At 42.3% G+C, this 11,884-nt stretch overlaps 1 long non-coding RNA gene across 1 annotated transcript in view; it reads left to right on the top strand.

Annotated features, from left to right (window-relative positions):
• The window catches only part of LOC146487889 (uncharacterized), a 41,009-nt gene that overhangs the window by 2,996 nt on the left and 26,129 nt on the right, over positions 1 to 11,884 (top strand). The gene's annotated exons all lie outside the window — the stretch shown is intronic.

Consider the following 11,884-nt stretch of genomic DNA (forward strand, 5'->3'; position numbering starts at 1 on the left):
CATAGAATGGTTTTAACATATAGATCAATCTACAATAAAGCGCAAAATATTTTAGGCGATCGGAGTAAATGTCACGTGGTTATAGTGCCACGCCCCTTTGAGGTCTGAGTCGAAATTCTGCTGTTGCCGGCTTTTTTTCGTGAAAACCTCTCGGCTACACACAGTGCGCATTAGTGCCTTGTGCTGAACAGAGTTTCACCAAAATCACAAAGACCCAATTCGAGAAATTCAGCGCTTTCCAAATTTAGGTCATAATTTATGTAAAAATGATAAGCAAACTTTACACGATTATATCTAACAAACTATGAGATTTATTCCTTTATTTTGGGAATCTTTACAACATATGGGTCCTTGCAAGTCAGCAAAAAGCTTTAGAGCCTTGTAAATGCGCGCGATTTCGAGCAATGCAAACATATAGAAATTATAGTTTTAGCTATTTGTTGACGTTTGTCAGCGTTTAAGGGTCCTTCTCACAAAAAAAGCATTTTCTTAAAAATTCGTAGTTTTTTTTCCTTCCAATTTTTTCAGGGCCACAATTGATTAACTAACTACCCGGATTCTGAATTTCATGGTCATTGAAAAACTGTGACATTATCTTCTATAAGCCCAAACTTGAGTAAACATTGAAGATTTTTAACGTTTTGGGGGAGTTTGTGCGGCCGTCGATAAAACCCGGAACATGGAACATTCCGGAACATCCCGGAACATCCCGGAACACGAAAAAGATGATAATAAAAAATTAAGATGCAAAAAAAAAAAAAAAAAAACTAGAATAAAGGGAGAGATGAAATTGTGTGTATATTTATATAAAATGAAATTACATTACCCGAAACTCGAAAAAAAAAAGATAATAATAAGAAAAATTGAGGTAAAAACAATGAAATAAAATAAAAATGAAGGAAAAAATGAAAAAAAAGTGTCTGTATTTTTTTATATAAAATGAAATCACATTGTATCCGAAAGAAATTCATATAAGAAGAAGTACGGAGTAGGTGGGACGGTAGGATAAATGGGGTTGTTCCGAACTGAAAATTTATATTCCGCGTTTCATTTTGTGTAAGGCGCATTGCGTGTGTATGAGTGGAGACTAAGTTCCAATGAGTGGACACTGGGTCCGAGTTTATGTTATGAAAACGTTGCTCGACGTTCTGGTCGAGAATCATGAAATGTATTGCCTAAGTTTTCGTTGCGTTTTAGTGAATAAATCGTTCATTTTCATGGTCCTTTGAGTCGGATGAACAGTATCGACGATCGGTCAAGCGAAAAGGAGTGTTGGACTTCTGTTTCTTGCCGCGAAAAAGTGGGTTTTCGCATCTTGGCGATTGGCGCCAAAACACGTGTGTTGCAGCACCTTGATCGAGTGGAACTTCAGTGGATTTGCAGTGGAATTTTAAACGGTGTTTGAAAATGTCGAAAGATTTAGAAGCTGTCAAGAAAAAGAGAAGGTTTCTGAGAAAATCTTTAACAGACACGGTGAAGTCAGTCGACGAAGCCCTGTCACAACAAGATAATCATGCACGAATTCAAGTGTTGAAAGATAACATCGCAAGCAAATGGAGCGATTTGCAAGAAGTGCAAGGCACAATGTGCACGATGTTGGAAGATGCTGACATTGATGCCGAGTGTGAGAGTCACAATGAGTATGAAGGGCGTGTGATTGAAAGCATGGCGAAAATGACGAGTTATCTTTCAAGTAAACATTTGCCAGAAGTGAAATTGGCGGGAAGCAACCCACATGTATCTCAGTCGTCTTCTCAAGTACAAGTTAAGCTACCCAAGATCAATCTACCAACCTTTGATGGCAATGTTTTGAGTTGGCAACCCTATTATCAGTCGATAAAAGTTTCGGTAGTCGACAATGCGTCGTTGGCAGATGTCCAAAAATTAGAGTATTTGATGAGATCGCTAAAGGGTTCGGCTGCTGAAGCGGTGAAAGGTTTTGCAGTGGTACAAGCGAATTACCAGCCAGTTTTGGAAATCCTGAAGGAAAGATTTGGGCATACAAGGTTAATCCTCGATGCACATGTAAGATCCTTGATCCATTTGCCACGTTTGAGCTGTGATGATGCAGCCTCCATGCGTAAATTTTACGATGAAGTGATAGGTCACGTTCGTTCTGTCGAGTCCATGGGTGAAAAGTTTAAATCTGAAACTTTGGCTCCTGTTCTGGTGCCCCTTATCGTGGACAAGCTACCTAAAGAAGTTGTGGAAAAATGGGAACTGGAGCTCAGTGAGGAAATAGCTAAGCAGGACTGTGTAGAAGTGAAAACACTGTTCACTTTCTTGGAACAACTGATTAGAGCTAAAGAGTCTTCCCAACCTCCTTCTCTTGATTCGAAAGCTCCAGCAAAGGAAAATCCTGGAAATCGTGAAAATCGTTTCAAGTTTAACCGCTCGCAAAGGTCATCCACCTCTGCATTATGTGCGACAACGCAAGAGGGCAAGTGTGTCATTTGCTCCAAAAACCATGGTTTGAAGTCATGTGTCAGTTTTCTGTCATTGCCTGTAAAAGAAAGGTTCAGAAAGGCAACGTCTAAGGGTCTGTGTTTCCGATGCCTTGAATCTGGTCATAGAGCTGAAGTGTGCCAGAAGCCTCCATGCAAGCGCTGCCAAGGTAGACATCACAGTCTCCTGCATCAAGATTCAGCTCGACCTCACTTGGAAGAAGTTAAGGTGGAACCGGTCCCTGAATTACCATCCCCTTCATCAGGTCCTCCTGTGTCATCTTCAGTTGTGGCAAATTCTGTTGCAGTGGGCTCGGGTGGAAAGGTGATTCTGCAGACTGTACCAGCTATTTTGTGTGGAGTGAATGGGTGTTCAAAAGTTGTGAGATGTTTCTTTGATCCTGGTTCTCAAACATCGTTTGTTCGGCAGAGTGTAATTGATGAGCTTGGTCTTAACGGGAAGAGTGTCAAAATTGTTGTCTCTGGATTTGGAGGAGAGGCTACCAAGAACACTTTGCGGAAGAGAATTACATTTACTGTGGCACCTGTTGATAAATCTGGACAGCCTCAGTGTATTGAAGCGCTTACTACACCAGTAATATGCCGGCCAGCTGAAGCTGTGGATATTCATCCAGCAAGATGGTCTCATCTTCGGAACATAGTATTTCCTGAAGAGTTCCCTAGAGATGAACAGGAGATTGATGTGCTTATTGGTTTGGATTTCTATTATTCCTTCGTGACAAGAGACATTGTAAGAGGACGTTCCAGTGAACCAGTTGCAGTTCGCACAACTTTGGGTTGGGTCTTCTGTGGACCAACAGGTGGTCATGACCGAGAATGCACTGTGTCTATGAATGTTCAAATTGGTGTTGAGGAACAATTGAATGAAACACTTCAAAAGTTCTGGGATTTGGAGTCCATTGGTGTTAGACCTGCTGAAAGTTCAGTTTCTACTACTCATGTTGAAGATATGGTCTTGAAGAAGTTTAAAGAGACTCTAACGTACAATGATGGTCGCTATGAAGTATCCTTACCGTGGAAGAAAGATCGTGTTGCATTGAAAGATAATTACCGGCAAGCGGAAAGTAGGTTGTACAATCTAGAAAAGAAGCTGCTCCAAGAGCCAATGAAAGCTACGTCATACCGAGAAGCGATTAACAAGTATGTTGAGAATGGTGTTGCTGAAGAAGTACCTTGTGATGAAGTTACACCGACAGATGGGCGTCCTGTGTTTTATCTCCCCCATCATGCGGTCATTAGAGAAGACAAGCAGACAACCAAGACAAGAGTGGTGTTTGATGCATCAGCTAAAGATAGCAATGGTGTCTCTCTGAACAGCTGCTTAGAGCCAGGCCCAGCATTGCAGCCAGATTTAGTTGGAATTATTCTGCGTTTTCGAAAGAATCATGTAGCTATCATGGGTGACATAGAGAAGATGTTCTTACAGATCCGGTTAAAAGAGGAAGACATGGATTCACACCGGTATCTATGGAGAGATTTGGACCCTAAGGCCACGCCTAAGATTTACAGAATGACAAGGGTCACATTTGGAGTTGTTTCCAGTCCTTTTCTTGCCATTGGTACTATTCAAGAGCATGTGAAAAGGTGTAAAGGAACATTCCCTGTTGCATCAAGTGAAATTTTAAGGAACACTTATGTTGATGACTTTGCTTCAGGGAGAGACAATGTGCAGGAAACACTGAAATTGCAGCAAAGTGCAACTGAGCTTATGCAGAAAGCTGCCTTTAATTTGACAAAATGGTCAAGCAATTCGTCTGAGCTTATGGATTCTTTACCTGAGAGGGACAGAGCAGCAGTTAGTCTCGTCAACCTGGAGAGTGATTTAGCAGAAGCACATCCAATGACAAAAGCATTAGGTTTAAAGTGGAATACGATAACTGACGGCCTTGTCTTTGCAATTGATGCGGACATTGTTAAGTCCAGATCAGAGACAGTGTACACAAAAAGAAAAGTGGCGTCTTTAGCAGCAAAGATTTTTGATCCGATTGGTCTAATCGCACCGTTTTCAGTGAGGTCAAAATTGATTCTTCAAAGTTTGTGGACCCAAGGTGTTGGATGGGATGAGGAAATTCCCATGGAAGTCTCATTGAAATGGAATCAGTGGGTTCAAGAACTTTCAGAACTTGAACACGTTCACATTCCAAGATGTTACACTGATTTGTCATTAAGTCAGAATCCTAAAGTTGAGTTACACGCATTTGGTGATGCGTCGGAAGTTGCTTATGCCTCTGCAGTTTATCTGAGAGTTGTTAGTGAAGATGGAAAGGCATCTACCAGTCTTGTAATGTCCAAGACCCGAGTGGCTCCTGTAAGGAAGATTACACTTCCGCGCTTAGAGTTGATGGCTGCTGTAATTACTGCTAGACTTTGTACCTATGTCAAAGGTGCAATCGATTGTCCCATAAACCGCATTGTTTGTTGGACAGACAATTCTTCAACTTTACACTGGATCAGAGGAGCCGCCTCACAGTGGAAACCATTTGTTGCCAATCGTGTTATTGAAATTCAGTCATTGTTAGATCCCAGTGTTTGGAGGTACTGTCCAGGACCGCAGAATCCAGCGGATCTACCTACCCGAGGTTTGTCTGCAAGTCAGTTAAGAGAGAGTCATTTGTGGTGGAAAGGACCCTCTTGGTTGCAAGAGTCCGAAAAAGATTGGCCCGAGGATTTGAGGTCAAAGCCTTCCAGGGAAAATGTTGACCCAGAGAGGAAGAGTAAAGCTAGTGTCAGTTGTGTTGTGCAACCCAAAGAGCCATTCATTGACTTCACAAGATTCAGTAAGTACGGTCGCTTGCTAAGAACTGTTGCTTGGATCAGAAGATTCGTTAGAAACTCAAGGGTGAAAGAGGAGGAAAGGATTGACAGCCCTTTAACTGGTTTAGAGATGCAAAATGCAGAAAAATGGTTGATTTTTCATGTACAAGAAGCAAGTTTTGCTGAAGAAATTACGTCAAGTAAACGGCATGGTACAGTGAAGGACAGCAACCTGGCCAATTTGAACCCGTTTATGTGTCCTACTAGTGGTTTTCTTCGTGTTGGAGGAAGAATTCACAAGTCACTGTTACCAGAAGAGGAGAAGCATCCTATTATCTTGCCTTCCAACAATCCTGTTGTTAAGTTGTTGATTGATGATGTTCACCGCCGTGAGCTTCATGCTGGAGTTGAACACACTTTGTCAGTTTTGCGACAGAAATTTTGGTTGATCAAAGGACGATCGACTGTCCGTCAGACACTGAGGAACTGTCTAATATGTCGCCATTACCTAACAAAGCCCTTTGGTCAGCGGATGGCACCACTTCCTGAAGACAGAATTAAGCCTGCGCCCCCGTTCACTAATGTGGGACTAGACTTTGCTGGTCCTTTGTATTTGAAAGACAGTGGTGATAAAGTCTATATCTGTTTATTTACATGTGCAGTTACCCGTGCGGTACACTTAGAGTTGGTGTGTAATATGACGACTGAGCGATTTCTCCTTGCTTTGAGACGCATGATTGCAAGAAGAGGAATGTGCAGCATTATTTGGTCAGATAATGCAAAAACTTTCAAGGCTGCTAACAAGGAGCTACAGCAATGTTGGAGAGTATTGGAATCAGACCAAACCCAGAGTGCTTTGTCCGAAAAGAAGATTCAGTGGAAGTTCATAGCGGAGAAGGCCCCATGGTGGGGTGGGTTTTATGAGCGACTTGTAAAGAGTGTTAAGACGCCATTGAAGAAACTATTTGCCAAAGCAATGTTAGATGCCGAGCAGTTAACTACTATTTTGGCTGAAATTGAAGCACAACTGAACAGTCGTCCTCTTACTTACCTGGGTGCAGACCCTGATGACTACAGTGTGATTACCCCTGCACAGATTCTGATTGGCAGAAACCTTCAAGTGTGTCCGACTAAAGACACTCATGTTTCAGAACAGACATCAAGAGCCCTCACCAAACGATTTCAGTATCACCAGAGACTCGTAAATGGATTTTGGAAGCGTTGGCATGCAGAGTATCTGAAATCCCTGACACCCCTCAAGAAATGGTATAAGATTGGTCGTGAAATCCGTAAAGGTGACTTGGTCCTTGTGAGTGAAGATCGTGTAGCTCGGGGTCAATGGTCACGTGCACGAGTGGAAGACACCCACACAGGCCGCGATGGACTTGTCCGGTCCGTCACCCTGCGGACCTCATCCGGAAGTGTTACTCGCCGTCCAGTGCAGCGGCTACACCTGTTTGAAGCCTGTGATGCTGATATAGCTGCTGAACTTAATTGAACTTGATGAGACATTGTTGAACATTTTAGTTGAACTTTATTGAACTTTGTTGACAAGTTACATGTGATGCACTCCCTGCATCGGGCGGGAGGATGTTCCGAACTGAAAATTTATATTCCGCGTTTCATTTTGTGTAAGGCGCATTGCGTGTGTATGAGTGGAGACTAAGTTCCAATGAGTGGACACTGGGTCCGAGTTTATGTTATGAAAACGTTGCTCGACGTTCTGGTCGAGAATCATGAAATGTATTGCCTAAGTTTTCGTTGCGTTTTAGTGAATAAATCGTTCATTTTCAGGGGTGTTGTAACTGATCACACTGAATGGAGGCGCAAGTACTTTTCTCCATTTGAAGCACGTGTTTATCGTACGCTGCGCCAGAAATGGATCATTTCCAGCTCGGCTGGAATACGCGAATGAGCACGAAACACCCTCAGGCGTTTCTCCATCGTATTTTCTCCTTTCGTTTTGCGCAAAAATCCCTGTTTCAAAACCAATTATTCGGTAAATGGAAGGGGTTTTAAAGCTCCAAACCAGCCAAAGTAGCGTATTTTCTTTAGCCGTAAATGACAGTTCGCTTATGGTTAAGACACAGAGACGGTCAGGCGTCTTTTACTGACAAATAATTATGGCTACACCCACATCTTGCCACCGGGGCTAGCGCGCTTCTTGAAACTCTTGCCTAATTTCACCCCAAATTATGTGATTTTTCCTAACCTGTTTCAGACACGACCTTCTTGTCGATTGCATACCATCCAAATTCTCCAAATGATCATGTTAACCCGCTAGTAACATATAAGAAGCTAAATTGGTTCAAAGACCGATATGCATGTCAAACATGTGCGAAGGACTCCAAAAAAATACGAGAAAATACGATGGAGAAACGCCTGAGGGTGTTTCGTGCTCATTCGCGTATTCCAGCCGAGCTGGAAATGATCCATTTCTGGCGCAGCGTACGATAAACACGTGCTTCAAATGGAGAAAAGTACTTGCGCCTCCATTCAGTGTGATCAGTTACAACACCCCATTTATCCTACCGTCCCACCTACTCCGTACTTCTTCTTATATGAATTTCTTTCGGATACAATGTGATTTCATTTTATATAAAAAAAACACAGACACTTTTTTTTTCCTTTTTTCCTTCATTTTAATTTTATTTCATTGTTTTTACCTCAAATTTTTTTTTCATTATCATTTTTTTACGTGTTCCGGGATGTTCCGGAATGTTCCATGTTCCCAGTTTTATCGACGGCCGAGTTTGTGCTTTGGGAGTTTTCTATTGTTTCGAGTCTGTCATGATACAGCATTCTTGTTCAGCACGCGCGTAATAGACACACTTGGCTGACTATGGAGGGGAATATTGGACAAAAATGTGATTGGATCGTACCGTGTTGCTTTTTATTCGGTGATGTTATGAATCTACCAGTACGGTACTATGTCGTACCCGGTAGGATGTTATATCGAAACAGCGATGGTATTATATCGTACGCAGTAACACAATCAATCCTTCGACATGCTATTATATCGTACCCGATGATGATATGTCGTACCCAGTGATGCTATATCGTACCCTTATGTCGTACCCGGTGATGCAATGTCGTACCCGGGGATGCTATATCGTACCCTTATGTCGTACCCGGTGATGCTATATCGTACCCTTATGTCGTACCCGGTGATGTGTCGTACCCGGGGATGCTATATCGTACCCTTATGTCGTACCCGGTGATGCTATATCGTACCCTTATGTCGTACGCGGTGATGCAATGCCGTACCCGGTGATGCAATGTCGTACCCGGTGATGCCATATCGTAAAACGTCCGGATGCCGGCGAACAGCATTGTCAGCGGGTTTTTTTTTACGAGAAAAGGCGGGAAGTTGACATCACGTGATATGACTTGCTCTTCGCGTCGTCTGCTCCTCCATAGCTAGCTTTGTCAGAGCTTTTGAAAAATGTCGGAGCAAACTTCTGAGGAAAATGTGGAAGGTCAACATCAGTCACCCTTTCAGCTGGTTAGCGTAAACATCAGAGCAGTGTTGAGTGATGTTATAAATAAGTTAGAAAGTACAGAGTACAGTGGAACCTCGATTTAACGAAGTCGCTGGGGACCGGCCAAATTTGTTTGTTAAATTGAGGGTTCGTTATATCGAAAACCTCGACATAACGAACTTGCGGGGAAACCACCAAAATGTTCGTTATATCGAGGTCATAGTTAATGATTGATTTTCAACACAGGTGACTTCTGTCACGCAATTCAATGCAATTTTCGTCACCCAGAAGTGCCGCGTTTTGAGATGCAATTCATTAAGCATGGTGGCTTTCAGTAGCAATTATTTTCACTTTTGAGCGGACGCGCAGCTTTTGTTTACAAAAAAACGACACTTTCAGAGTGTTGATCTGTTCAGCGTTTATCTTCTGTCGCGTGTTGACATAGTAATTCGTTATATCGAGGTTCTATTCCATACATTTTACTCTAACTTTGGTCGGGACATAGAATATCGTTCGTTATTTTGATGACTTCGTTAAATAGAGGTTCGTTAAATCGAGGTTCCACTGTATAGCAACAACGTTAACATCGACTTTGCAAGATACAAGATTGACTGGGTTTGTGCTCTGCTGTTGAGGTTAGGGAGAACTTTAGAAGACTCAGTTCTTAGGAATTTGCTTGACGGCAACAGATTCATTACTGAATCAGTGCTCGATGTACGCACTCACTACCAAGCTACTGAGACATTACAGTACACACATTTCTCCTTGTGTCACCCACCAGGAGTAAAAAGAGGTTTCATAGGAGAGGCCCTCAGACTTCTCCGAACAAGCTCAACAAAAGAAACATTTGAAGAAAAAATCAAACATTTCGAATCACGACTTATCGAGAGGGGCTATCCAAAAAATCTAGTGCAGAGAACTCTCTCAGAAGTGATTTTTGAGAATAGAAAACAGGCCCTTCAACAAAAACCTCGCACAAACAAGAGAATCTTGCATTTTGTCACGCAATACCACCCATCAGTTACTAACTTGAAACAAATACTGATGGAAAACTGGCATTTAATAGAACGACAACCATTGCTCAGAGAAATTTACAAGGAACCTCCTCTAATTTCATGCAAAAGAGGTAGGTCTCTCAAGGATATACTAGTGAGAGCAAAACTCACTGAAAACTCTAAAAACGGCTAAAACACGCACGTGAGAGTCGCGCAGCCCTGTCACTATTTAAAAAATATTGTTCATGTTCGCCGCTGGTGGATCCAGTCACCGAGTTTTCTAGTTCCTGTAATGCATTCCTGGCATTTCGCAAAATTTCCATCGTTCTGGAGAGAACATTTTCCTCAGAAGTTTGCTCCGACATTTTTCAAAAGCTCTGACAAAGCTAGCTATGGAGGAGCAGACGACGCGAAGAGCAAGTCATATCACGTGATGTCAACTTCCCGCCTTTTCTCGTAAAAAAACCCCGCTGACAATGCTGTTCGCCGGCATCCGGACGTTTTACGATATGGCATCACCGGGTACGACATTGCATCACCGAGTACGACATTGCATCACCGGGTACGGCATTGCATCACCGCGTACGACATAAGGGTACGATATAGCATCACCGGGTACGACATAAGGGTACGATATAGCATCCCCGGGTACGACATTGCATCACCGGGTACGACATAAGGGTACGATATAGCATCACCGGGTACGACATAAGGGTACGATATAGCATCCCCGGGTACGACATTGCATCACCGGGTACGACATAAGGGTACGATATAGCATCACTGGGTACGACATATCATCATCGGGTACGATATAATAGCATGTCGAAGGATTAATTGTGTTACTGGGTACGATATAATACCATCGCTGTTTCGATATAACATCCTACCGGGTACGACATAGTACCGTACTGGTAGATTCATAGCATCACCGAATACAAAGCAATACGGTACGATCCAATCACATTTTTGTCCAATATTCCCCTCCATAGCTGACTTCCGAATGCTCACCGAGATATGATAATTGGTATGAAAAATTAGAATGGATTCCGGTCACGTAACGTCTCCAGCCAGCTGAGTGTGCATTTAGTGTGTAGCATTTCTTGATTTTTTTGGAAAGGCACAAGAAGCACGAGAATTGGTTAAAAATCTTGAGTACCACGCACCACGCGATCGCTTATCTAAGCCCGTACCAAAATTACCATAGGGGGCTTCACACTAGAGCTTGTAAGTATAATCTAAGTGCACTTGAAACCTACTTTGAGTGTGAAGGGGTAAAACCTACCAACTTGAACTTTACTTAGTGACCATGGAAACTTTCGCAGTTCAAAGAAGCCGAAGTACGCCGCCAAGTATGGCCAACACCACACTTGAGAACGTACTTGACCAATAGGGAAAGGGAAACCAATTGAAAGCCACGTGCTGCGGTGCCAGGACAGATAAACATTTTGCCGTGAACTAAAATTAATTAAAAAAAAAAATCAAAATGGATGGTTGGAGATACGCCTCGCAGTTTGAGGACTCCATGGAACAGTCTTTTTTGTAAGTAAACATAAAAAAGAAGGAAAAGCCGATTTAAACTTAAGATCTTATTTGAATTTCATCTTTACGGACAGCCTGAACCATCGATTTTCAGTTCAGAAGATGTCGCCTGTTCTTTTTGTTTTGTCGCCAAGTACTCGTAAACAATGAAGTACCTATGCATTTCCTGTAATGTTAAAACTCTCTGAGTTAAAATTAAAGACAAAATAAAGAGTAAACAACACAAAACGTTTTTCCGTTGTAAAGGCTTCATGATTTTCCGGCGAGCAGTCGCATTTCTGATTTTACCGCGAACGATGATTGACAGCTTGTGCTTCAAGTGTATACTTTGTCACCAGGTGTGAAGCCAAGTTTTCTAAAGTGCGACTTGAGATTTTCAAGTGCACTTGAATCAAGTGCTTACTTGAAACTAACTTAGCTTGTAGTGTGAAGCCAACACATATCTCGCAAGTCAGCCAAGTGTGACCACTGCACGCGTGCTGAACAAGAATGCTGTATCATGACAGACTCGAAACAATAGAAAACTCCCAAAGCACAAACTCAGCCAAAACGCTAAAAATCTTCAATGTTTACTCAAGTTTGGGCTTATAGAAGATAATGTCACAGTTTTTCAATGACCATGAAATTCAGAATCCGGGTAGTTAGT

This window comes from Pavona decussata, unplaced genomic scaffold (genome assembly GCF_977016875.1).
Source record: "Pavona decussata unplaced genomic scaffold, jaPavDecu1.1 SCAFFOLD_12, whole genome shotgun sequence".
Taxonomy (NCBI): Eukaryota; Metazoa; Cnidaria; class Anthozoa; order Scleractinia; family Agariciidae; genus Pavona; species Pavona decussata.